The 27,807-nt window shown below is 39.8% G+C and overlaps 1 protein-coding gene and 2 long non-coding RNA genes across 5 annotated transcripts in view; 2 read left to right on the top strand and 1 right to left on the bottom strand.

Annotated features, from left to right (window-relative positions):
* The window catches only part of LOC139979687 (calcium-activated chloride channel regulator 1-like), a 47,641-nt gene that overhangs the window by 800 nt on the left and 19,034 nt on the right, over nucleotides 1-27,807 (top strand). The window lies entirely within an intron of this gene.
* LOC139979692 (uncharacterized) lies at nucleotides 314-12,017 on the top strand. Of its 2 annotated transcripts, XR_011797259.1 has the most exons (4): nucleotides 314-389; nucleotides 7,406-7,919; nucleotides 9,624-9,844; nucleotides 10,569-12,017. It is a non-coding gene; the product is annotated as an uncharacterized lncRNA (long non-coding RNA). The 2 variants fall into 2 exon arrangements; XR_011797258.1 differs by having other exon boundaries at nucleotides 7,406-9,844.
* On the bottom strand, nucleotides 20,016-25,874 carry LOC139979691 (uncharacterized). Of its 2 annotated transcripts, none has more exons than XR_011797256.1 (5): nucleotides 25,728-25,874; nucleotides 22,293-22,545; nucleotides 21,533-21,722; nucleotides 20,677-20,792; nucleotides 20,016-20,155 (listed from the first exon to the last, which is right to left on the bottom strand). It is a non-coding gene; the product is annotated as an uncharacterized lncRNA (long non-coding RNA). The 2 variants fall into 2 exon arrangements; XR_011797257.1 differs by having other exon boundaries at nucleotides 22,293-22,540; nucleotides 25,728-25,742.

Here is a 27,807-nt window from a genome sequence, read left to right as displayed (position 1 = left end):
GGGAGGGGGGACTAGGGGAATCTCCAGCTCATACAAGAAGATAAGAATGAGTACGGATGAAACTGCTATCCCGTTAAACCAATAAACCACAAAAACTACTACCCAGTTTGTTATCAGTTTTATGTCCTAAGTCTACAACAGCGTAATTGTGCATTATTTGGCATCTAAGCCTCTCCTCCTCATGCGTTGACATGCCCCCCCCCCCACATCAGTTAGACTGGCTACCGTGGGCCTGGGACGACGGGGTGGGGGAGAGGAATTCGGTTTCAATTGTAAGACAATAGTTCCGATTGCACTACATCAGTATATATATATATATATATATATATATATATATATATATAGCACTGGATTGGTATTTACGTTTACTTCTCCAAGTTGGTGCTTAGGTTTTGTAGACTCAAGACATAAAGAAATGACAAAACACGTGGCTTGTTGTGTTTCTGCGCTCATGTTGTTGTTGCAACTCTCTCTTTCTCCAACATAGGATCGTAGACTATTTCAACTGGTCGAGAGGTTTACTAAAGAAAACAAACATACAAAGTTAATCTAACACCCGTGAGTGTGCCATGCGTACATTAGGCTTAGTGAAAAGCATACACAGAAGCTAAGTTAGGATACAGTAGATGTAGCTGGCATTTGCCGTATAATTTAAGATGATATGTTGACACACTTGTCATTAATTCACACTCTAAAACACCTCCCCGCATGCCCCCGGGACCCTTAAGTAGTAAAATTTACAACCTTACTTACCAACTATATCCAACTAGGGCAGAATTTTAATTAATTTATACCGTGATCGCAATCGATCGTAAAGTTAGCACTTTTCTTAAGCAGAACAAATTTGGTGGCGCTATTAACCAACAACGACGCTACATTCCCAGCCCCAATGAGCTAACTTGGGGTTACTCATTCCCTTTAATTTCTTGCGACGTTGTCAACACTGCTCCCAATTTCCCAAAGAACTAAATACACTTAAAAGATTACTTACAGATATAAAGCATTAACTGAACATACAAGAACTGAAATGGATGTAAACATTTAACATACTGCAACTATATGCAGAACATAAGGACCGATAACACTTGAATACATGTCTTTGCTGAACGTAAACTAACAAGACCTATAACCTGACGTGCAGTCAATTACTCACTATCAGCCTCCTCCAATAGGCACAGTTTCACAATTGGGCGCTTGTAATATTGGGAACCCACTCTTATTTCTACCTGCCTCACCCGACCGAACCTATCTGGGAACACCTGTTCCACCCTTCCAACGGACCACTTCCCCCTGGGTAAGCTCTCATTAACCATGAGAACCAGGTCGCCAACTCTGAGGCTTCTCTTTTCCTTGTTCCACTTCTGACGCGTCTGCAATAATGGCAGGTATTCCCTTATCCAGCGCCTCTAGAACTGATTTGCCAAGTACTGGCACTGGCGCCATCGGCGACGTCCATATTCATCGGTCTTAACAAACTCTCCTGGAGCAATATTTGGATTTCCTTTCAAAAGGAGCAGGTGATTCGGCGTCAATGGTTGGTTATCTCTTGGATCCAAACTGATCTGTGTTAGTGGCCTGGCATTGAGGATTGCCTCTACTTCGGTCAGCAATGTGGTCAATACCTCTTGATTGATGAGCTGCTCCTTCACTAATGCCTTCAGAATGCGTCTCACAGACCTGATGATTCTCTCCCATATGCCACCCATATGGCTTGCTGCCGGAGGATTAAATTGCCACTCAATTTCCTTATTTAGCAGGAAATTTTCCGTTCTTGCGTTGTTCAGTGACTGCACCGCTTCTCGCAGTTCTCTTTCTCCTCCCTTAAAGTTGCTGCCATTGTCACTCAGAATTTTCGCTGGAGTCCCGCGCCTGCTTATAAATCTTCTCAAAGCATTCAAGAAGGAGTCGGTATCCAGGTTATCGGCCAACTCTATGTGAACTGCTCGCATGGTCATGCAAGTAAAAACACATCCCCATCTCTTGACTTGGCTTCGACCCTGCTTCACCCACAGTGGCCCGAAGTAGTCAACACCTACAAATGTAAATGGTGGGTTTTCCGGTGTCACTCTGACTGATGGCAACTCTGACATAAACTGGGAACCGCGTGGGGCATTTCTCCGCTTGCAGTCGAAGCACTTTCCAATTACCTTCCTTACTGCTGCTCCTCCCTTCAGTATCCAGAATTTGTTTCTGAGGGAGCTCCAGGTCATGCCCGACCCTGAGTGACCTACAAGGAGATGGTGATGGATAATGATCAGAGATGTCACTCTGTCATTGGATGGTAGTATGATGGGATGCATTTCGTCATATGCAACAGGAGCATTTCTCAACCTCCCACCAACCCGTAGGACCCCGTCATGTAATACCGGGTTAATCTTGTTGAAGGCATTGTTACTCCACAGCTTACTGACCTTCTTCTGCCTGAGAAGATGTAGTTCTTCATGAAAGGCCTTCTGTTGGACGTACTTGATTACGGCTAATTCAGCTTCTTTCAGTTCTTGCAAGGACAAGACAGTCTCCTTACATGGTTGTTTACCCCTGTATCGTGCTACAAGGTATTCCTTATACCGAAGAATCCAAGCAACCCCTCTTTTCAACCGAGTCCATGATGAGTATTTCTCCAGCAATCTGGCAACCACACCATTGGTCGTGTTAAGGTAAGTTTGCTTTTTCACCTTACATTCATCCTGGATATCCTCAGGTAATTCCCTCCCCTCTAGGTTTTCTATCCCAGAAGGAATCTCTGGCCAATTCTCCTCGGCATCCCACAGAAATGCAGGTCCATTCAGCCACCTGCATGTACTCGTTAGGTCTCTAGCATGTAGTCCGCGCGAACCATCGTCAGCTGGGTTCTGATGAGTGTCGACATACCTCCACTGGTCTACGGTACTAGCTTCTCGGATGGCAGCCACTCTGTTTGCAACAAATGTTTTAAACCTGCGACCCTCATTGCGGACATACAACAGGACTGTTGTGGAGTCCGTCCAGTAAGTTGTACTCTTCAGTGGGATGCTCAACTCCGACTGCAGAACCTGGCCGACCTTGACAGCCAAAGTCGCTGCTGTTAATTCTAATCTTGGCACGGTTACTTTCTTAATGGGACATACTCTGGCCTTGCCCATCAACAGTGTACAATGAACCTTCCCTCCGGAATCCTTTGTCCTCACATAGGCACTGACGGCATAGCCTCGTTCTGATGCATCCCCGAATATGTGAACATCGTAACTCACATCGTCGAAGTATGGTGGTTTGATGCACCTACTGATCTCAGCAGACTCTAAATCTGGTAATTCCTCTAACCAGTTCTGCCAACGTCGAAGTTCTCCATCCTTCACTGGTTCATCCCAACTCAGGCCTTGCGCACATAAGTCTTGTAGCAGAACCTTCCCTTCCAGGGTAAATGGGGCGACAAGTCCCAAGGGGTCATAAAGTGAGCTCGTTGCTGACAGAATACCTCTTCGAGTGTTTGGGACGTCTTTGACAGCAACCTTGAACTTGAACCGATCAGACTCCATGTCCCACAGTACCCCTAGTGTTCTTTCTAGTGGCAGATGAGTAAAGTCCAAGTCTACCACCGATGACGCTCTTTCAGCAGGAGGGACCATTGATAGTACTTCTCTATCATTGCTTACCCATTTGGTAAGACGAAATCCACCTAAGCTCAACATATCTCGCAGTTGGGGGATTAATCTCCTTCCATCTTCCGTTGTTCGCACTGACCTTAAGCAGTCGTCAACATAGAAGTTGTCATACACTGTTTGCCTAACTTCCTCATCAAAGCTGTCTTGATTGTCATCTGCAGTTCTGCGCAAGGCGAATCCCGCGCAGCTCGGCGATGATGTGGCACCAAAAAGGTGTACACACATTTGAAATTCTTGTGGTGACGTTGTGAGATCGCCTTCATCCCACCACAAGAACCGCAGAGCATCAAGATCCCTTGGTGCCACTCTGACCTGGTTAAACATTCCCTCGATATCCGCTGCAATGGCAATCTTCTCTTCTCGGAATCGAGTTAACACCCCAAGCAAGCTATTGGTATTGTCCGGCCCCTGCAGGAGCTGACTGTTCAGGGATAATCCTTGGTATTGCGCCGCACAGTCAAAAACGATTCGCAATTTATTTGGCTTATTGGGATTAATCACAGGATGATGTGGAAGGTACCAGATCTCGCCTCGCTTACAGACATCTCCGCTCACGTCTACCTTGCGTGCATATCCCTTTCTCAGATAGTCTTCCATAACAGCCTTATACCGCTGATGGAGATCCTCATCCTTGAGGAGCCGCTTCCTCAAGCTCCCAAGTCTTGACTCAACCATTGTCCTATTATTTGGCAAGGAAGGTGGATAATGGCGCCATGGCAACCTCATCTGATAGTGCCCGTCTTTGAGAACGACGCTGTCTTCCATGATCTTGCGAGCCCTTTGATCATTAATAGAGTCGCATACTCTTTCATCTGCAGATCCCCCAAACCCATGGTCCAGCTCCCAGAAGCGCTTTACCTGTTCTTCGAGCCTTTCATGGGCAACATGATTCACTAAAAACGACCTGGGTGACCCACATGAACCAGCTAGGGGGCCCATTACCGTCCAACCTAAAGGTGTTCTCACTGCGTACGGTTCCTTTCTTTTTCCCTTTCTCTCTTCGAGGACCCAAAATGCCTCAGGGGTATCACTCCCTATAAGAAGTTGAACCTTCTCCCTATCCATAGTCTGGAACTCTATGTCCCTTAAGTGTGGCCATTTGTTCACCTGGTCTTGGGTAGGAATACTACGCTTTGTTACGGGGAGACTTTCGACTGACCATACATTTAGCAACTCAATATTCTCGTTGCCTTCCAGGCCTACGACCTCAAGAGCTATTTCTACACCCTTTGTCACAGTGGCAGGGGAATTAACAGTACTTAGTTCATATACTGCACTTTCTCCCACTATTCCTAGTTCTCTGACTAGCTCATTTTCACAAAGAGATGTATCACTGCCCTGATCAAGTAATGCGAGGGTAGTAACTTCTCTACCATTACCTCTTACTTTAACAGGCAATACTCTGAGACATACTCTTGGAGACTTAACTGTCGAGAGACTAACTCCTTGAGTTCTCTCATTTGATTTGTCCACCTCCCCGGAACCTGTCTGGGGACTCTCGCTGTTACGTTCAGTAGGGTAAATATGCAAAAGAGTATGATGTCTCCTATTGCATCCTTCTACCTGACATCCAGGTTGTAACCTGCAATCACTTGCGATATGCCTAGGCTTAAAGCAATTATCACATAACCTCAGTTTACGAATCAACTTAAACCTATCTCTTTGTGACTTGCTCTGAAAATCTTTACATACTTCAAGGCTATGCCTCTGAGAACAACATGGACATTTCCATGCTACCTTGTTTACATAGGTTTCCCTTTGGGAACTCTGCGTGGTTAATGTAGTCAACCTTCTCCCACCGTTCATGGGGTACTTTACTCCCCTAGGAAGTTGCTTAGTTTCCTTTACTTGTGTGCCCATATTTCTCCCATAGATACTGTTTGCTACCTGCACATACTCTTCCACAAACTCTGTGATATGCCTGAAATTAGGAACAATGCCCCTTAGCATGTTAGACTGTGCTCTTTTCGCCCAATCTGATTGCATATACATGGGCAACAATTTTTGGACCTTCAGCAAGGTGTCACTAGAATGCAGGTCTGCCAAGTACCCTGTTTGACTCAACGTTATCTCACATTTTCTCATACTTCTTGCAAGGTCAGACAACTCTTTGGCATCGTTAGGCTTAAGCTGGGCTCTATTTAACACTTGTTCAATCAGAGCATGTGCGACCACATGCGGTTGCCCATACTGTTTTGCTAAAATGTCCCTGGCACGCTGGTAGCCTTCTGTAGGCTCCATGAGCACACAACAACTTATGCTGTCCTTTACCTCATTCTCACAGAACTGCAACAAGTAAGTTAATTTAACTCTGTCGTCACTCACCTTACTGGCAATGCTTGCCTCAAAATTATTAATAAAGCTCCAGTATTCTACTGGATTACCAGTAAACACCTCTAACTCTGGTTTGGGCATGTGAACAGACAAATTAATGGCCTGCATAAACTGTGACAGATTACTTTCATTTGACAAATTTCCCTTGCCCATAGAATCATAACCAGTCTCTACATTATTAATGAATTCTGGTGCATTAGGATTTAGTGTAACACATGGACTTTTAACTTCCCTAGGCTTGTCACCAACCTTCCCAGCATCCTCAGTTCCTTTAGGTTCTTCACCTCGGCCATCTTCAGTACGTATTTCTTCTTGCCATATGTGTAGTTCGGCTTCAGCACTAGCAATGTCGTTCTCTACTTCAGCCCGAGCAAGTTCCTGTTCTAACTGAAATTGCTGTTCTCTCAGTTTCTGCATTTTAATAAACTGCTGCCTCTTCAGATCTGCCAATGCCTTCTTTGCCTTAGCCTCCTTCAGTCTGATTGATGAAGTGTCGCTTAGCGCACTACCCTTTGACCGATAGCTTCTAACGGATTCTACTTCTGTGTCGCATCTCGTTGGCCTATCATCTTTGTCTGGGACCTGCTGGACTTCCTGGAACCATTCTGTTATTCGTTTGTCAAACTCAACTTTGTTTACACGGTTAACTTCAAACTGCTCAGAGGCTACATCTGCCTCCTTCTCTTCCAGCTTACTGGCGTACTCATTATACCTTGTCACGTAAGACTCAAATATTTTATTCAGCTCAGCGTATTTCTTAGAGGCCAGTTCATAATTCATGGGGTCTGTTAAAAGCGCCTCCAGCTCCTTGTAATACCTGGCTAATAGACCCACATATCCACTACAGGATCTCTTCAACGTTGTAACGTCACTCACACCGCTATCTTCAACCGGCTTTTGTTCTGACTCAGCCATACCTGCACCGTTGCAGTTGTAAACCTTTTATGTAGACTCAAGACATAAAGAAATGACAAAACACGTGGCTTGTTGTGTTTCTGCGCTCATGTTGTTGTTGCAACTCTCTCTTTCTCCAACATAGGATCGTAGACTATTTCAACTGGTCGAGAGGTTTACTAAAGAAAACAAACATACAAAGTTAATCTAACACCCGTGAGTGTGCCATGCGTACATTAGGCTTAGTGAAAAGCATACACAGAAGCTAAGTTAGGATACAGTAGATGTAGCTGGCATTTGCCGTATAATTTAAGATGATATGTTGACACACTTGTCATTAATTCACACTCTAAAACACCTCCCCGCATGCCCCCGGGACCCTTAAGTAGTAAAATTTACAACCTTACTTACCAACTATATCCAACTAGGGCAGAATTTTAATTAATTTATACCGTGATCGCAATCGATCGTAAAGTTAGCACTTTTCTTAAGCAGAACAAATTTGGTGGCGCTATTAACCAACAACGACGCTACAGGTTTACCTGAGGTGAAATGATTGGATCAACTTGAAATTTTGCATCAGTACACCTTATGGTACTAGGACTGCATATCAGTCGTTATAAGTTGCTACCTACTTTTTGGGTCATTTGGCAAGGAAAAATCCAATTGGTCAAACCCTTACGGTAAACCTAAGTCTTGCTCTCAAAGTATATCCCCCAGTTGGTATATAAGTTGACCTGACGTACAGGCATCCGTAGTTTTCTTGACAGCGGCAGTAGCCTGTATTCAGTGTATACGTTCTACACTGTGTACACTGTATACGCCAGGGCTAACGCATACCCGTAGGCTGCATTGCTTGCAACCCAACAACAGTTTCGGCTAATATTAGATGATGTGTAGTATCTGTGCCCTCTCGATGCAAGGGCACTGGGCTTGAGATCGGGTCAGTCGTTCGCCGGGTAGTTTGGTTTTCGTGCCCAGGTTCTTTCCTTGTTGACTTTTTCTTAAAAAAGTACCGTTAACACGAAAACGTCTCACCAACAACTTCAGGTAAGGTCCATGAGATTAGTCAATAAAGTTTGGTGATATTAATAACGTTGATATTATAACGTTGTTGCATACACCTTCACGTTATTTGTTCATACCCATATTTCAATAGTCTAGCTTCTAGCCTAAAACTTGTAAGGCCTAGCCTACGTTCGGCTGTAGCCTAGGGCCATAGTCCAAGTCCTAACAATACCTTAGCATTGGGTCAAGGGTAAACTGGTCTGTAGTTTGAGCTACAAATTAATACCAACTGCCAGAGAAATTAGATTTCAAGTAGGTCAGCTTAACTTCTTAGCCTAGGCCTACTGTGCATATAGGATCATATATGGCCTTAGATTTTGCTGGACAATTATGTTACTGTACATTGCCCTAATCATGACCAAATACTGTAGCATGGTGGGCTTATAATTGACGCACTTAAGGATTTGATCAATGATATCTATCAATGAAAAATCCAAATTACTCAACTGTATGTGTTTTTCATATGTGTAGTTCCTCAGAAATGTTCTGATCTCAAAATATTTAAGGTTCTGTGCTTATGCACCGTACAATTGAGCAGAATTTGACCACAAAATGTCTGCCGTGTCAAGTTCTTTCATACCCCTTAATTGACACATTCGTCGATAAGCTAACTGTAGTGTAGGCCTTACTGTAGTATACATCCATTGACTTTAGATGCTGTTTGCTATGCTCTGAGCCACTAAGCTTTGACAGGTCATGTCCCAGAGAGTAGTGTTTTCATATTGAGGTAATGTTGGGTATTTTAAGGGTGTAAGATTTCCAAATGGCCAAAAAACGTGCAAACTGGGGGGGGGGGGGGGGGAGGGTGTTAAAAGCTTAAAAAATACCACAATTTGGTCAGCAAATACCTCAAATGGATTCAAACTCATGAAATATGTAATTCTGTTTGGCTGCAAAAAAGTTTAGGTGGCCTGCTGCATCGTTGCTAGTAATAATTTAAGGTGCGTCAATTACGGAGGTGCGTCAATTATGAAGCCTTTACTATACTGTACAGTAGCTATGCCTAGATTATTAGAGACTGAAGTCACCATGCAAATGTAACTTACAAGTAGCCTGTATTGAATAAGAGATGCTATAATTGTTAGAACTTTTCAAAAAGTTCTTGGAAGTCTTTACTCTCCAAAATATTCTCAGACATTCTAAACACCACTGTACTGTAAGATGTCTGAATATCCCAGTGAGGGTATCAATAAAAACAGTTAAAGGATATATCACTAGAAAATCCAGCATCAAATTTGGGCCAATGCAGAATACCTTTAATCTAAGTCTCTCAAGTGATGCATTGTGTTTCAAGTGTCTTATTTATAACTATCCAAAATTTGTACAAAATAACAATGCCATGCATCCAAAAGGTTATTGAGTCAGTACATTTCCATAATGTAACTATTACAAAAGCTGAGTGCACCTAATTAAAAGTTAACATCCTCCAAAAATCTATATAACACAAAAATTTGATAAAGCCTCCTATCCCTTCCCTTGCATATACTGTAAGTCATTTTGTTAAGTCTATTTAGATCCATAAGTAATACCAAGTTGACTAAATGTGCAATATTCAGTGTTAAAGATCTGAGCTCTGTATTGCCCAAAATATATTGGAGAGAAGTGTACAATAAAAATTGAAATAATGCACGTCTACACTCTGACCATTTGATATTTATTTGATTGGCACTGTTAATGTTTTCTCAGACAAATTTGATGATCAACATTCTCAATCTCAAGATGAATGACAACATCCCACTATCCAAAGGAATAACACTGTACGATGAAGCTGCCATGCAGTGAAAAAGTCAATGTTGGAACGGTAGCAATCATAGCTAGAGCACAGATGCCGTCTGGGACAAACTGATGGGGTGACCTACTGCATCATTGACAGCAAAATGGAAGATATTTTCTGAATTAACCAAAAAGTAAGTTAATATTCTGTAGGTTTGACATCGCATAAACTTGATTCCATAGGACTCTATTATCTCAAATACGAGTAACAACTGAGGTAATTTATTCCAAAGTTATGGAATGAAGAAAGAAACAATCAGAAGGGATGAAAACTTTTGTATATCTGGTTAATGTGGTGGTATCTTTTTACTCTATGTCCATAGTATTTAACTACACTAGAGCTATATCCACTCTCTGGTTTTTAATCTTAAAGGTCAATGCAAGACAACACCAAATTGTCAGGCTAGGTCCACATAAAATGTACATACATGTATATTTAAATTTTGAATTCTTTACAATTGGTAAAGCGTGAATGACTTGCAACTTTTAAAAGCACTTGCTATGGTAGGGAGCTGTTTCAGCTCCAATTGAATGCATGGCTGCATAAATAAAATGTGTAATGTTGTATACAAGGCAAGATGAATCAAGAATTAATGGGAACAAAATGGGATGGATAAACGAATTGAAATTTACAGTGAAATTAGTATATATGAAAGGTTGTGAGATGATTAAAATATTGGCTGAATTACAGGAGATTTAGTTTTGTAAAGCAGTTCATTGTTTTCATCATTTGTAGAGTGTGAGGTCATGTGAGGTCTAATCGGTAATCGCAAAACATTCCAAGCTATATTGCGCGTGCTATAATTGGGACCAAATCAGCATATCTTTAAGAGAAAGCTTTTCTTTTTGTACCAACAGATGGATAGTTCTACAGGCTAATACAGCAAAGGATATGCTCTAATTAGAAATGCCAGGCAAGATTATCACACAGTTTACAGTGGGGTGAATACAATCATCAACCAAGCTTTTCATCATGCTGTACATAGTGGTATACAGTACCTCCTTGTTGGGCTTATCAATTAAAAGCTTGCATAGAAGCCGATGCCAAGCAAAGCAAAAGTATGTCCTGTAAATCGCGAAGTAGATTCACACATCTCATGTATATCCTCTGGGACACAGCACATCTTTCAATGGAGTTAGGAAGTTGCTGGGAGTAGTTGTTGGATTGGCACAGTAATGTAGTATTTGCTTCACATAAATGCAGAGCAGTAACAGAAAACTAACTAGTTCCAGGATATGTTACACTGTTACACCATATAAAAGATAGAGGAAATTAATATTATAAGCTTCAAGCAGACAGAACCAAGAGAATGCAGACCAGTCTTCATAGGAAGTCTTCTACATATTTAACTGTATAAATGGACTCATTCTTTTGCAATGTACTTCTTGAAATATTTTAGTTTGGTGACATTGTGGCACTACATGTTTTTGTAAGAATTGGGGAACATTTGCAGCTGCTTGTCAAGAACATGGAACTTGTTATACAACTGAAGTGGTCCTGATGCTTAAGTGTTGAGGTTACTGGATATTTTGCTGCCTTACCTTGCTTTAACTGTTCTTAAATGCATTTCTCATGTTTCAAGATGTTTTAATTTTGTATTCCAAGCAAGATCAGCAAGCCATAGTACAGTAATTTTAAACAACCACCACACAGATACTTGTGCAGGACTAAGGGTATTTGTTAAGCAGATTACTATTATAAAAATCTTTCAAACTTTTATCCCACAAAATCTCCAGGGGTACACTGCATTGTTTCTGAACCACACTTTCACAATTCTACAAGTGGGGTTCAGGGGTTATGCTATGGGAAAAGTTTACAATGTTAGGCCTGACTTAATTACTGAAAGCTTTTGGTCTTTTATTACACCAAGAACCAGTTTATTCTTTTAACAAAATTAAATTTTTTCCCCTCAAAATTGAGGGGAGTGAATACAGCAAAGGCACATGCAACTAGCACCAATGTCATGGAAACCTAGTGCAGCCCAATGAAACATACTGTAAAACCACAACATTTGTAACTATAGGTATGAAATTGTGCAATCCAGGGGTATTGTGTATAATTTTGTCCCTCCAAGCATGGAAACTCCATGATATTGTGGTAATTTGCATTGGTTACGGTATTAGATACAGCCTATACTGGTAAGTCTAGATAAATACTTGAGGTATAAGTTAGTTCCCAAAATGTTTCTCATGTATGAGAGAGGTCAGTAAATTGAGGTCATGAAATAGTGCAAGTATCCTGGTTTATGTGAAATAAATCTTGTGGAAAATATAAACTGGGATTGAAAATACAATCAACTGCTTGAATATGATTGTACAATTTTTATTGTGTCTCGTCTTTTAATATCATGCTAATCTCCACTACTGTATGTGTTTGGTAATAAGCCAGATTTCTGGGTAGAAGTTTAAAAAAAACAAATCTTCAACAATTTTTGATGAATTTTAAGCAATCACATTCACTGCCTCTATCTCTGTTTACGTTTTGAGTCAGCAACACAGTATACTCTACAGTAGTGTACAGAAAGGGACACTTTCTGATGTATTCCTGATCAATTGAAAAATGTTTGTTGTTTGACTGTTTGTAGCAGTATTCCTCGGAGGAGTGAAAAAAATAAACATACAGTGAACAGTTGCAACTGCGCATTCATTTATACATTACTTAAATTATGTTCTGATGCAATTCATGTATTATTCACTGTCAATTTTAGTTCAAAACTGCCAGTATACCATTAGTTCCTGAGCCATAATTTTTTTGCTTTAAAAATCTGGCTTTGAGTGTATAGTATTTTGTCAAAAACATAAAAGTGGAGGGGCTGCTTATCATCATTCCCTGAACAGGCTTTACCCAAATTGTTAACTATAAAGGTAACATATCAAAATGTCTGGGGACTTGCCACAGTGCTGACAATTTTCAAATATTTCCATGGTTCCACCAGGGATGTTAGAGATGGACAAACAACATTTGAGCTTTCTTTAACGTTTGTTTCGTGCCGACATTAATACTGTTTTTGGTCCAATACTAATACCTAAATAGGGTGACAGGACAAAATCCCCCCGGACAAAGTCCCCCTAGGACAAAATCCCCCAGAGCCAAAATCCCCCTGGACAAAATTCCCCTAAGACAAAATCCACCCAAGCCAAAATCTCCCCAAGCTATAAAAAATCCCATCAATTCTTTACAAAATTGCGTCATCCCGGTCCCTGCTATCGTCATCCAGTACCGTCATCCGTTACCCTCACCAGTATTTCCATTGGTACTCTCAGTGTTACTCTCAGTGGTTCCCGGACCAGTACTCCGACCATACCCCGACCGGTACCTTAATAGTGAGCCTGACAGTTACCCCCACCAGTACCCCTCCCTGACCAGTACCCTGGACTGTACCCCGGCCGGTACCTCGACCGGTATCCCAACTGGTATCCTGAAAGGCACCCTGACACATACTCTGACACGTACCCTTACTAGTACTGGTACAATAAACAGTAATTTGACCAGTACCTTGACCGGTCCCTTAAATGTCACACCATGGAGCTATATCCCATGGCCACACTAACAGGTAGCCTCGCAATTACCCTCAATGATCTCCCGACCAGTCCCCTGACCAGTATCCGGACTGGTATCATGAACAGTACCCTAACCAGTACACTGAGTGGAATCCTGACTGGTAGAGTGACCAGTATGATGACCGGTGCCCTGACCAGTCACATGACCAGTACCTTGACCGGTACCCTCACAGGTACCCTAACAGGAGCCCTCACAGTTACCTCGCCAGTACCCTCACTAGTACCCTGACCAGTCCCCTGACCAATCCCCTGAACGGTACCCTAACCAGTGCAATGTCCCATGCCTTGACTGTCACACCTGGGCCATCCCTGGTTGTTGCAGGCAGGCTTTGTATGGGTCATGGGGATATTGTCTGGGGGGATTTTGTCCTAGAACCCCTAAATAGCACTCAAAACGTATAATGGTACCAGACGGTACCTGTACGTTGTCTGCTAGATTCATACGATGTCAAAATGCTAGAACATGCACTATAATACCGTTATCAGTCGTCAGTAGGTATATACCACACTCATCTCATATCAGTATTTGTTTCTGTCATAACAGGCAGTGGCGGAGCGTCCATACAGTCAGGCGGGGGGGGGGGGGCGGACTCAAATGGGAAGCTGGCGCCCTTTTCAGCTATTCACCACTTTTTACTTATTCGCGATTATTTACTTTTTTATTGCGCTCTCATCTACCTATTGACATTTGTCACATTTTGTTGGCGATGTACCTAAAGGGTCATTTCCGGCGATATAGGGAGTATCTTTACTCAAAAGATTTCTGTACGCTCTGCGCCAACCTGTGGTGGCGCTCCGCTTAGATCAAGTCGAAAGCGCCCGTACAGACCTTTCTCGCCCCTCTGACCAATATCCCTAGATCCGCCACTGGCTCCCAATCTTCTTCCCCGTCAATCCGTCTAGTATCCCCCCCCCCTTCCCCAACCGAACCTCGTATGTTAAAGGAATATCTAATGATTAGAGACACTTATTCTAATGTTAAATCAGCAAAGAGCAAGCAATAATGATTTTATCACTAAGATTTTTTTTTAATTTCTCAGTTACACCGTCATTTAACTTCCCACTCAATCTTACACTCCCTGGTAGGCTGGTACTCTTCCATCCCAATGTAGGAAACTTCATCGTTACACGCAGCACGCAACGATCTTTGTTCTACTTTATTGATCCTTACTGAGTCTTTCAACTTAAAAGCATATTTTTTTTCCAAATAGCTTAGTGAAAGTTACACAGTTTAATAAATTAGAAGCATCTCCTTGTTAAAGAATTGTATTATCGGCGTATAGTCTTCCGATAAGCGTAACTTAGGGTTGAAAGAAATCAGTGAGAGCAGGCAGTAATGTTATGAACTTACATATATATATATTTTCAAATCTCTTATTGAACGAATTATCAGCCCCCTGGTTACATCGTCATTTATCATCCCTCCCCCATCCTGCCCTACCCTTCTTCACCTCACACACTCCGCTCTATAGGGTTAAAAGAAATCAGCGAGAGCAGGCAGTAATGAAATTTACTTACATTAATGATTTTTTTAAATCTCATTTAGGACAAATTATTAGGTCCCCCTGGTAACATCATTTACCCCCCCCCCCATTCTCCCCTTCCCTTCCTTACAATCACCGCTTCTCTTACACCTAATATATGAGATATCCTCGCAAAGCGTGATGAACTAGGTCCCTCATTTATCTAATGCGTGGGAGGAACTCGAAACTTTCTTCCTTATATCCGCATATTCCAAGCTTTCTCCAAGAAAAGAGTTACAGTACCTATTACCCAGATTTTTAAAATAGCCTCCCTCCTCATAAAACGTGATGATCTATGTCTCTCATTAATCTAAAGCATGGATGAACTACCAACTTTAAGCATATTACAAAGTTTTTCCACAAAAGAGCTACGGAACCTACTACACACAAATTATGTAAATGTCACTAAACGGCATCCGTAGGGACATCGTTTTTGTTCCACATTTGAGTTTCCATCATATCTTTAATCTGCTTTTCATACATATCTTTTATTGTGATTGTAATGATGACCACATCTAAGGACTTTTGAGTCATATTATTGTATCCAGTGGAATTGTCTCGCTGAGATATAAAAGGATGAATTTTCCGTACGTTTTCACGGTAGGCCCCCTGTTCAAGGTCAATGCACGACTATAACATTAGGTCCACTAAGTGCGGATATTGGTCTCCATTTGCCACTATTGCCGTAAACCAAACCGAGCAACGTGTCTACGGTGTCTCTTAAAAGACAATATTATTAACAAATTCGAAAAGAATTTTTAATCTCTTTGGTGTCATTTTAAAAGTATTTCTGATAACCTTACGTACAGAATTCTTTTATATGAGAAAGGTACATATAAGAAACATGACAATGACCGTGATAAAACCAATTTCAAGATTACTAGCGATCAATTCGCTCAATTTGTTTCAAAAAATGATTGAAAAGTGATATGAATTCCTCCTCATTCATTTTTTTTATTTGAGCATGCTGAACGCTTGCGATAACATGTCATTACGAATCATTGCAGACGCTCACCCAAACCGTTAAAAAATACCGTCCCTCTCCCCCCATCTCTTCCTACACTGAGCTCCCAACAGTGGCGGAGCGTCAATACAGTCAGGGGGCGGATGACCCCCCCCCCCCAACGGACTCATAGGGACTGCTGGCGCCCTTTTCAGCTATTTATCACTTTTTTTACTTATTCGCGATTATTGACTTTTTTATGGCGCTCTCATCTGCCTATTGACATTTGTCACATTTTGTTGGCGATGACACGTATTTATTCTTCGTTTATCTGCAAATTAGCAAGGCCCGGAAAGGGTAATTTCCGGCCATATAGGGAGTATCTTTACTCAAAAGATTTCTGTACGCTCTGCCCCAACCTGTGGTGGCGCTCCGCTTAGATAAAGTCGAAAGCGCCCATACAGACCATTCTCACCCCCTCTTACCAATACCCCTATAGCTCCGCCACGATAACAGGAGTGACTTTCCATATGTTATTGGTAGGAAATTGCAGGAATTATTGGAATCCTCAATGAAAACTGTACGTAGGTAGTCTTGTTTGCGTGGGGATTGAGTTGTGTAGGTGTTACACAAAAACGTAGATATGCTTTCTTTATTCTTGTGGAAAGCCGCTTTCACTTTGATATCAGATAAACCTGTGGTACATGCAGTGACGTAGCCAGGATTGTTCCAGTGGAGGGGGTGGGCGCTTGGGGGGGGGGGGCTTGACCAATTCCTGGGAGGGCGTCTTGTTACTACCTGAGTGGAGTGCCACCATGGGTTGGCGCTCAGCGTACGGGAAATTTTCAGCTATAAAGACCTCCTAGATCGTTGGAAATAACACTTCCCAGGCCTTCTAAGCTGCTCTAAAGTTTCACAACATCCTTTATTTTGAGATCCCCATGTCTTGATATGGTCATCAAATTGTTTAGAGAAATAGAAGAAAAAAGACAATCTGGTAAGTTGCTTTCAAATATCATGACATATCTCGGCCTATGCGCTATGTCACGTCAGGTTTTTCAGCAACTATAGCCTACTGCCGGTCCGCGGTCGAAGGGTCGTTCATGAGTGGTCATCATGGAGATTCGATACCATGCAGACCAATGAATGATATATTTTTTGCACATGTAATTTTTTCGACACCCAAAATCCCAGTGGGCGGGTGACAAGCTTTCATGGGGCTGTCGCCCCCACCCCCCCCCCCGTGGCTACGCCACTGGGTACATGGTGCCGAAGCACATATCTTCAAAGTACTGTCTCCAACTTTCAATTGTTTCAAGCTACTATGTGACCAAAAAGAAGTTCTCAAGATGAAGTTGCAGATCTGAAAGGACCTGTAATTTTACTAGGAAACCTTTCGACCACGTACACCTTTGAAGTAGGATAGGATTACACAGTATTTGAATTCTTCATCGATCGGCTTGTATTAAATTAGCTGAAACTCTATAGACCAGTCTTGCAAGGTTTAAAGAAATGGCTCCTTACATAGTTGGCATGATTCAAATTCATCCAGTGCAAATTCATCCAGATGCAAATTCATCAATATAATTGGTCGAGAACTTGCTAGAACAGTAAGCTGTCTGAATTAGCATCTTCAGATTGATTATGGGTTTGCTGAGTTAGGGAGCAATATTTTCGAAGTACAAGGACCAACCAATGAACACAATTTTAACATAAGAGGCAGAGATAAGACACTATAGCAGAAATCATTATGTCTTCTTTCTAATTATTACTGATAAATGCAAATATTTTCATTAAAAATCATTATGAAATTTCATGTTACTTTCAGAAATATATAAACAAAGCAACTCCTACAACTTCAGCTCATTCACATTCATGCTATCAGCTAGAAAATTTACCATGAGGCACATTTTCTATGAGGCATTGATGTGAATACCACTGACATAACTTGTGCTATTCAAATGGATAAAGGGCTTGGTCAAGTCATGAATAAGGCTCTGCCCCATATATTGCACATGTACAAAAAGGGTTACTGCTGTACATGCAATACTTTTTTGATGGGGGAGAGAGAGGGGGGGGGGGGGGAGATGTGGTAACATGTTGAAAAGACCACATCTTTTAATATTTCATTTTTCTTTTGAACATATGCAATTGCTAGAAATGAAAGCACTTGGAAATTTCTTAAAGAGATAGGCAGTTGTTGCCCTTGCACTGCTTTGAAGTCTGCACCACTGTAAATATTGTTGAAGGAGTGGAGTTCTGTGAATCTCTTGATAGTCAAGTAATAAATTTTTCTTTCACTGTTTGCTAAACAGCTCCTAGCAGTAATATGTATTTACACGACATTGTATCTGAGGTTCATTATGTAACCGGTGTTTTCTACATACAGTCAAATTAAAAACCAATGTTAAACTTGTTCACCTGCAATGGTCTAAATTCAGAAAGTACATCAATATCATAACTCTTTTGCATGTTGTATAACGGTACTGAATTTGAAGTGGATTATATTTATCAATGAATATAGCAATGTTTTGGGTAAAAGCAATTAAAGCATCCACTTGAACTTCATGTTTTCCTTGCATTGTTTGCTACTTCCTCCTATCTAGATTCGAAAGGGACATACAGATAAATGCTCAATACCTCAAACAACATTATTTAACCTTGTTTCCCACAAAAAATGTTCTGTCCCAGTTTCTGTAAACTACTCGGGATAAATGGAGGGGTGGGGGGGGGGGGTTGGACAGGTTGGGAAACTAAATATCTGACAGATGTTGTATTTGACAATAAAATTCACCTTCCCAAGGAAGTAATACAGTTCTTTAAGTGGCATTTTATGAAGGACCTACAGTATGTAACGATAGCAGAATTGTTTATTGCCCCCTGCTGAAATGTCCAATGTAGACTCGCAGTATTGGAAGGTTCATCAGATTCCTCATTTTATAGAAACATCTGTGTTTATTGAAACTTTCCTAGGATGTTGCCAACAAGATGCAGTTGAAGTCTACTGTACCTTGTTGTCAAAGGTGGAGCTCACAAAAAGTCCTATCAACTAGTCTTATTCAAGCAGTGGCAACATATGGGAAAAAAGAAAAGCAAAATATGGTACAATTTTGTTAATATTATTTTGAACTATTTATCCCAACACCCTATCCTCCTTTTAAGACTTTTGCAAGCTTGTAAACCAGTTACAGCACTCATGCAACATGATATGACAAAGGTTCATTGTCAGAACATGAAACTAGCAATTTGGAGTAAATTTGTTAAAAGAATGATGAAGTTAATACACTGAAATATTGAATGGGGCTCAAAAGAGCTTAAGAAGTCTTTTGAGGTACATTACTTGTTCTGATAAATATATTAATTGCCCTAAGATTCAGCTATTAAAGCAGCTACTAGTCAGATACTAGATAGTATGGGATCATGAAGGTTTTCAGATTTTACCTATATTGGCCTCAAATAACCTTTGACTTGGCTAAGAGCACTCAGCACATGATACACCTGCATACAAACTTCCATTCATCATTCCAATATTGAACTATCATGTTAACATGGCTTTCAGTTTCATATATCTAGTTATCTCACATGGGCTTCTGCTATACTGTACAAATTTATAGAATAGTACTCAATGTCAGAAACCTATATGCACTACATATGACTACCAACTTTTCCTTGTTGAGTTAGATGCTCTATGTTACTCTACTGACCTTGAGTAGTCTTTGAACCTCAATGAAGCCAACACCTACTGAAAATTCCAGTATAAATATAAAATTAATGAAATGATTCAGAAAATACTTTAACAGAAAGGAAAACTATTATAAACACTTCTGTTCATACTGACCTCAGCGTAAACAATTTAGAGACCAAGAACATATGGTATAATAACTATTAGCTAACATTTCTTCCTTCTACTCTGCAATTTTGAGAGAACAATAAGCAAAATTGATACTGGCAATTGTAACATAGCAACAATAGCAATAATTCACAAATGATGATGACATCAGAAAAAGTAGCAACCAAGACAATGATGATGATTTGAAAATCTTAATGAGCAATCCTAAATGTAACTAGAATATCACTTTTAGTAGAGCAGGGTTCTCACAAGCACGTTCTAACCTGGCGGTGGTCGTGGTTTGAATATGATTTTGCCTCTCCCTGCATGGTTTGAAAGTTTAGCGCTCGGGCTGAACATTTATGAACCAGGAAAAGCTTGCTGCGACTTATCTGGTCCGAAAAAATTATAGCATGAGGTTAATTTCCTCCTGGGTGCATAATTATCATAACAGTTCAAGAATTTTTACCAAAGGTGATCATATTTGAATATCTGGAGTCGGCTCGGACTTGAAGGGTCTTGGATTTGGCTCATACCAAGTGGGCTCGGACTTGGCTCAGACTCTGGCTAATTGGACTCGACTACAGCTCTGCCATAAATATAAAAAGATAATGGATTGTTAATAATTTATTATATGATGTTGAGAAGGTAGAGACTTAGAAAGTTAACTCCTAAATGTAATGAATGGATAGCATTAAACTCTTCGTTTCACTAACAAAAGGATTCTCAAATACAGAACTAGCAACATTACAGCTGAAATAATGGATCACCAATACGATGCAGTGAAGAAAGGGAGTTAGTTAGTTTCACTAACAAAAGGATACCACATGCAGTACCAACAAGAGGGATGCCCATTTTATTGAGGGTCCACTAGACTTAAGGTTTGCTAGAGCCAACACCCCCATTGTGGGAAGCATTATTGAGGGTCTAGTTAGCATTTATTGGGTAACTGAAAGTATTGAAGGACCTTGGTGACTCCCCTCCCAGTAGTTTTATAACATTTATGAACCAGGAAGAGCTTGCTGCCACTTATCTGGTCCGAAAAAATTATAGCATGAGGTAAATTTCCTCCTGGGTGCATAATTATCATAACAGTTCAAGAATTTTTACCAAAGGTGATCTTTGGTATCTGGAGTCGGCTCGGACTTGAGGGGTCTTGTATTTGGCTCAGACCAGATGGACTCGGACTTGGAACGGGCTCTGGCTAATTGGACTCGACTACAGCTCTGCCATAAATATAAAGAGATAATGGATTGTTAGTAATTTATTATATGATGTTGTGAAGGTAGACACTTAGAGAGTACTCCTAAATGTAATGGATAGCATTAAACTCTTCGTTTCACTAACAAAAGGATTCTCAAATACAGTACTAGCAACATTACAACTAGAATAGTTGATTACCAATACGCTGCAGTGAAGTAAGGGAGTTTAATAAAGAGCATCCCTCAATGTAATGACTAGGATGAAACTCTTAGTTTCACTAACAAAAGTATACCACATGCAGTACCAACATGGGGGGGGGGGGGGAGGATGCCCATTACATTGAGGGTCCACTAGACTTAAGGTTTGCTAGACCCAACATCCCCATTGTGGGAAGCATTATTGAGCATCTAGTTAGCATTAATTGGGTAACTGAAGTATTAAAAGACCTTAGTGTCTCCCCTGCCAGCAGTATAACAACTGGAATAATGGATTGGTGAAACAATGTTTTATTTGATACAGTGAAGTAAGGGAGTTACATGAATAATAGTTAATGCAATGAATATGATTAAAATCTTTGTTTTACTAACGAAAATTATTCTCAAATACAGCAACATAAGAATTTGTATAAATGGATTATTAATAATGAATTTTATGATGCTGTGAAGGAAAAAAATTCATTAACAAATTTTAATTTGTATGCTGCATGTCATATACCTGTCCAGAAACTAAAAAGAAAAATTCAAACTCATAGAATGCACCGTACCTGGCTCCAAGCAATGACATATAAATCTAGTCCTCATTGTATCTACAGAAGTTGTTTGTCCAATTTTAATCGAAAGCCTTTCCTTTCATTGAAAATTTTGATCTTCAGTAAAAATATTCTTCTGTCTGCAGATTTTATTGATGACAGTACTTCCTTCTCTTGTGGAGAAATTCCACCAGCTCTTGTTAACCTACAACAAACCAAAACAACATTTCAATCATATGTCAAAGTTTCACTGAAGTACATTCCATGTAAATATTTTTTTAAAGCCTCACATTTTGATATTGACATTGTTGCAAAAGGTACAAATATACACATCATAATCAAGGTTAAAATGTGATGGTGTGTTAACACCTCAAGTCTTTGCTTCACAATCCTACCTACAATTCATTCCAGCCTGCCAGATGGCAGATTTACAGTATATTTGGTTTTCAAAGACTACACATTAAGTCATTTCAATTCTGATAACATTTTATGATGGTGGAAGTAGCAAAGTAAAACAAAAGGTTTGGCAGTGGACTTGGTGGGAAGTGGAAAGTCTTTCTTACATTACTTTGTTAGCCGTTGCCTTAGATCGTTTTCATTTTTTGAAAATAAACAGCAAATTTTCATCATCTTTTTTCCTGTTGAAACTTAGTACAGTAAATTTATATTATGTATAGTGTGTGTTGATCAGACTTAGAGGATATTAAAGGGAAGACTTTAGAAAACTAACTTCAGGTCATAGGGATTTAAAATATATATCACAGTCAATACTTACTGAATATTAAAGACAACTAGGGATGTTTGCAATATATGCTTGTGGGAGCTCCTTATTTCCACATAAGCCATTTCTCGCTGCATCCCATGGTCAGCATGAACCAGCAGCTCAAAGTTACAGTATTTTGATATCCTGTGTCGACCTTGAAATTGCAGCCCTGTACTTCTTGCAATAAAGTGGAGCATATCTGCTGTGGTGTTCTCATTCTGCATTCATGCATTCCTCAAATTGTGCCAAATTTAAGCCATCTTTTCTGACAAGAGAATGAACATAAATAAGTCCAGATAATTGTTTCATAAATTGCAGGTGGAAGTCTTGACAGTGCAGTTCTCTATTTGATGTCAATACTTAGTGTACATGTTGTCCAATATTCATGTCAGTTTAGTTAATTTAGCTATCACTTTTTTCATGGAAACCGCATATATGCAACAATTGAGAAAAATGCCACACTACTAAGTTTGAATATTGATCTATTATTTGGTATGTAAGTTGTACCCAGGAATTTAGCATGCAATCACTTCAAGAGATTGACTGAGTATTCATGCATGGTTCAATGCCTCATCCCGCATGCAGTTCATTTACTTAAAAATTGCATGCACCCTACAGTAGACTATGTATACCGGTACATTTAGTCCCTCAACGTATCATTTGGGGTTTAAGCTCAGGACTACTTGTGTACACAGACTCTGGCATTATGACTGAGCTCATATTTAATGTTTGGTTTCAATGATGTTGAAACTTTCCACTCACGATGGCATATGTGTGCATGTGCATTGGTAGGAGTACTGTGTTTGTGATCCTAGCTTGTAAACACAGTTTCTCATGACAGTAAGCTTTATTGGACAGATCTCATAGTTGGTACAGTATGTATGTATAGATGCATCACAAGTACAAGAAGCCTATTGTTTTTGGGGAAGGTCAAAGGAAATTTAGGTAAAAATGGTCAAATTGTGAAAACTCAATTTGAAGCATGGATAGATCTATTTATTGGTATGTCTAGGCCAGTGGTTGGGTCAACAGGACAAACTTGTGAAAACCTTATTTAAACCATACATCTCAAAGCAGGGTGCACTAGCTTGCAGAGATATATAATGTTTAGTATCATGTTATATCGCTACAGAAGGCTTTCAGTGATCTTTTTAGATCCCCAACTGTCACTTTGAAAATGTTGTTTATCACAGTTCTCAATAGTTTTTTGCTGTATATTATTAAGATACAATAAGTTGTACATGCAGCCTACACATATACAGTAGCATACATGTCAGATTGACAAATTCATAAAATGAAACTTATTACATAATGGAAACCATGTGCAGTGCAGTTTGCATAATGGTGATCTATTTATACACCCAACCAGCTAGTATCGGATCATAGCAACATGTTACCACATGTATGCATTTAAGTGTTTTGTCACACAGTACAGTGCTAACATCATACAAGGGAGTTTTATTTGTTCCATAACAACTCTGATCATAATAGCCTGTTCGTGCAGGGAGTTGTAATGGAACAACTCCCTGGTTTGTGCTACAGTATGGACATGAGAACTATCTAGTGCCTGTTGAACATTAGTCTTGTGCATTTTCATGTTACTTACTAACACCAAATTACTGCACACAGATGGTCATTTTTAAAAGTATGAAAACTGAATACAATCAAGAGCTTTTATTTGGACATGATACCCAATATGAAACTACTTTAGTTCCACATACTGTATGTATGCTGGTTTTTATCATGAATGATTTTTATAGGAGCCATGATTTTTTTTTTTTTTATGAAGTAGGTCTGGATTCCCTTGGCATTATAACCTGATTGAAATTTAACCTCTGTGATTGCACTAATATGTGAGACCATTGATCAACCTAATTAATAGCTTTTAATGATGAAGACACTGATAACAATTTCATAACTCATTAGTGTGAACACAATGCAAGGTTCAATGAGGTACTGTTTACTTCCTTAAAATGTATAGCTGGTGGTTTTTCAACATACTCTAATCCTTTCAAATATGTTACATTGAATCTTTACACTTTTCCATTGATATATCACAGACTGTGTTTTTTGTTATGGGACTCTGTAAAACTGGATCAAACCTAGCAATTTTGGACAAGGAATTTGCTCTTTTTGCAAAAACTCCTAAGTGCTCAAGTGTCTGTACAGTAGGTCACCCTGTGAAGGCATTGTGGGACTTTGAGGAATACTTTTGATCAAGCTATTACTTCAGCACTAGTAACACTACCCACATCATAACGTTAATATCAAAATGCCTAAATAACTTAGCCATGATTGCGTTGTTATTCTAAAATGAATACTCAATTGTTTACCTTCAGCCATGATTCATCCCATAGGTGCAGGGGGAAAAAACTCATGTTACAAAAAATTGTTGTACACTGCTACACTGAGGCCCTGTGTGACTTAGTTCTTTGAATCAGAACCAATGACACACCACTACAACTGTACGCACAGGGCTAAGTGATGCACACTAACACATATAGAGAATATTTTGGGGATGAATATTGTACCGAGACGGCAAACGTTTTCACATTTTTTACTTTTATAACTCGTTTATGGAATCTATCAGGCCCTTTCTTTTACTGTAGTGTTCCGTTTGCTTGAGTATCTGTTTTTGTGGAGTTGTGACTTTCTGACTGCCTTATTTTATGGCAGAGAGATTGAGACATACCCAAAGATTTATATTTCGTGAAATGGTTCAAAATTGCATCGCACGAATGCAAGTTCTTTCATACCCCTAAATTGACACATCTGTCGATAAGCTTACTGTAGTGAAGGCCTAAGTAAACATCCATTATCTTTGGATGCTGTTTGCTATGCTCTGAGCCTCTAACCTCAGACAGGTCAGGTCCTGCAGAGATTAGTGGTATTATATTGAGGTAATTTTGGTTATTTTTAGGGAGTAAGATTTCCAAATGCCCAAAACATGGACAAACACAATTTGATCAGCATATACCTGAAATGGATTCAAACTCATGAAATATTTAACTCTGCTTGGCTGCAAAAAGTTATGGTTGCCTGCTGTATAGTTGCTAGTACTAGCTACAGTAGTAGTAGGCTAGTATAGTAATAGTAGTAATAGTAGTAGGCCTAGTAATATTTGGAGGTGCGTCAATTATTAAGCCTTTACTTTAAAGATCTGGAAGATCACCAGGCTGCAAAATGTGTAGGTTGACCAGTCTGTTACAAGTATATACTTTAATTTATTTATCACATTTTATATTCCGAGTATCAGCAAAGGCAGTAGCAGGCAGCTGTGATTTACCATAGCCAGTAATACTGATAGGTCCAATTTAGGGCTAAAGTTAGGCCTAGGCTAGTCTACTCTAACTCTAACCATGGTCTTACTTTATTTGTGTTCAGCATGAAGGTATTTACTCTAAATGTTATTAATATATCCGGAACACTTTTAAGGAATTTACTTACAATGCATATACTCCACCAAAGTTCCAAAAGCCAACTTCAAATGGGCAACGTTTACGGTAACCTGCGGTACTTTCCTTTGTAGACTACATGGCTAGGCCAACATAAAGTAACGTTGAATGTAGGCTATTGGGATAGCAACGATACGATCCGATCGACTGCCCTACCACCGAACACAGAAAGAACTGCTTATATATGGGGGCGTTGTTTCGTTACGTGTAAATTTGCCAGTTAAAATAGAAACTCTTATTTTCTTAAATATCCCAAATTAATGGAAGAAAAAGTACAATTACGAAGATTTCAGTGTAATTAGAGGAACCTTTAAGTTTCGGAACTATATATAGCCGCATTTGGTCAAAATCGAGGTGTAAAGTTGGGATCAACATATATACCATGTTCGTAATTCTGTTATATACCCTTCGGAATTACCTCCACTTTTGAAGGGAAATTTTACCCTTTAAATGAACGATTTTGTTTTTGTAACTTCGGAATTGAAAAGTTTATGAGGTTTTCTCTTAACTCGAAATAATCATTCCTCAAAGGGAGTGAAATTGATTGAACAAGAAGACCCTAGACTTAGGTTTACCTGGTGTCAGGTAAACCTATCCCCGAGGTAAACCTAAGTCCCAGCTATCATGCTATGAAGTAAACCAAAATACCAATGTGTATATATATATATATATATATATATATATATATATATATATATATATATATATATATATATATATATATATATATATATCTGTTCAAAGTATCTCTTTCGAGATCCGGCTTAAGAAATCACAAATGATTTCGAGTTGGTTCAGGGACGTAGCCAGGGGGAGCAGGGGGAGCGACCGCTCCCCCCCCCCCTTTCAGTGTCGATTTTTGTTTTTATAAACTGTCGTTTTTTTAGCATGGTATTTTGTCAGTGCTCTTTTGATCTTGAATACTCGTCAGCTCCGTTAACTCGATTGTAATCGTAGTAACATTCACGCCTACTGATTCAACTACTTTCTGAGTTTGGCAGATGCAATTAGCTAAATTTAGCTTATAGCCAATTACAAGCCTACAGTTGGCCACTGCATAATACAATACATATAGCCTACATAACCGCACTCGATGGAATGTCACGAACTGTATGCACAACAACGTCGACAACGTTCGTTCAATGAGTCGTCCTAAGTTGTTGCACGAACAGCATGTTATGAAGCTAAGCTAGCAATCGTACGTGATACGCACTTCCTATAAATAATTATTACACTGCTAATACACTGCGATAACGACATTTGTTTTTAGGCCACTGCATATCTGGCTGTATTACAAAATATGAAAGTTTGTATTGTCCATCAGGTAAGTTCGTCAAATGTATTAAAGTCCAGACATTGGACAATAAACAAGAATCATCCTACTGGAAAACTTGTAAAAGAGCACTATGTTTGTCTTTCTGATATATTATGTAAAAGAACATGTAAAAGAATTAAAACAGGAAACAAAATCTGCTGATACTGATATCACATGATCAGGGCGTAGCCAGTATGTAGATAGTATACGATAGTTTCATTCAACACTCTACCCGCCGAAAAAGACCATAGGATCCGATCTTGTCAGTTTTTGGTTCATAGCTTTAGCAAAAGGAACCTATGCAGTCAGGTTGGCGTGTGTGTGTGTGTGTGTGTATGTGTGTGTGTGTGCGTCTGTGACACTTGCTTGGGTACGCTCTATCTCAATAAGGGAATGTTGGATTGAGGCCAAACTTGGACTATAGATCCCCCATATGGAGAAGGTGTGCCCTATTGTTTTTGGTGCTCTCAAAGGTCACCAAAGGTCAGTTATGGTCCAAAAACCGAAAATATTAAAACTGCAATAACTCCCAGTGCCAATGTGCGACAAGGTTGATATTTTGGGACAAGTTGTGAACTGGTTAGGGGAACATTTTCAAACTTAACGGTAATGTGATCGAAGGTCAACAAAGGTCAATCAATGATAAAAAAGTAGTATTTTTGCGATAACTTGAGAACGAAATGTCTGTTAGGGTTGGGAGTTGCCTCAATGTAATCCAATTGTCGACCCGCATCTGGGTGACCCTTGACCTCAATTT

The sequence above is a fragment of the Apostichopus japonicus genome, chromosome 14 (assembly GCF_037975245.1).
Source record: "Apostichopus japonicus isolate 1M-3 chromosome 14, ASM3797524v1, whole genome shotgun sequence".
Lineage (NCBI taxonomy): Eukaryota > Metazoa > Echinodermata > Holothuroidea > Aspidochirotida > Stichopodidae > Apostichopus > Apostichopus japonicus.
Note: the sequence above shows the minus strand (reverse complement) of the source record. Positions and strands in the feature narration are given on the sequence as shown.